Here is a 984-nt window from a genome sequence, read left to right on the forward strand (position 1 = left end):
TGGTAAAACTCCCCTGTGAAGCCGTCTGGTCCTGGGCTTTTGTTTGCTGGAAGCTTTTTGATGACTGCTTCAATTTCTTCCATAGTTATTGGCCTGTTGAGATTTTTAGATTCTTCCTTATTGAGTTTTAGAATGTTGTATTTTTCTAGGAATTTGTCCATTTCCTCCAGGTTGTCTAGTTTGTGGAGTAGAGCTGTCCATAGTATTTTTTAACAATCATTTGTATTTCTGTGGGGTCTGTTGTTATTTCGCCTCTATCGTTTCTGATTTTGTTTATTTGGGTCCTCTCTCTTTGCTTCTTGGTGAGTCTGGCTAGAGGTTTGTCAATCTTGTTTATCCTTTCAAAGAACCAGCTCTTGGTTTCATTGATTTTCTATATTGTTTTTTTGGTCTCTATGTCATTTATTTCTGCTCTAATCTTTATTATCTCCTTCCTTCTGCTCACTCTGGGGTTTTCTTGTTGCTCTCTTTCTAATTCTTTGAGTTTTAGAGTTAGATGATTTACTACCATTTTTCTTGTTTTTTGAGATAGGCCTGTAGAGCTATAAACTTCCCTCTCAGGACTGCTTTCATTGTGTCCCATAGGTTTTGGATTGTTGTGTTTTCATTGTCATTAGTTTCCAGGATGTTTTTAATTTCTTCTTTGATCTCATTGGTAACCCAATCAATATTTAATAACATGCTATTCAGCTTCCAGGTGTTGAGCATTTTGGGATGTTTTTATTTTAGTTTATTTCTTTTTTTTTTCTTTTTATTTATTTATTTATTTTTTATTGCTTAAAGTATTACAAAGGGTATTACATATGTGTCCATTTTATCCCCCCCGCCCTAGACAGTCCCCTAGCCTCCCCTATCCCCCAATGTCTTATGTCCACTGGTTATGCTTCTATGCATGCATACAAGTCCTTTAGTTTGATCTCTTACCCCCCTACCTCCTGCCCGCAAACCTCCCTGGCCTTCCTGCTGCAGTTTGACAATCTGTTT

The sequence above is a fragment of the Myotis myotis genome, unplaced genomic scaffold, assembly GCF_014108235.1.
Source record: "Myotis myotis isolate mMyoMyo1 unplaced genomic scaffold, mMyoMyo1.p scaffold_m19_p_4, whole genome shotgun sequence".
Taxonomy (NCBI): domain Eukaryota; kingdom Metazoa; phylum Chordata; class Mammalia; order Chiroptera; family Vespertilionidae; genus Myotis; species Myotis myotis.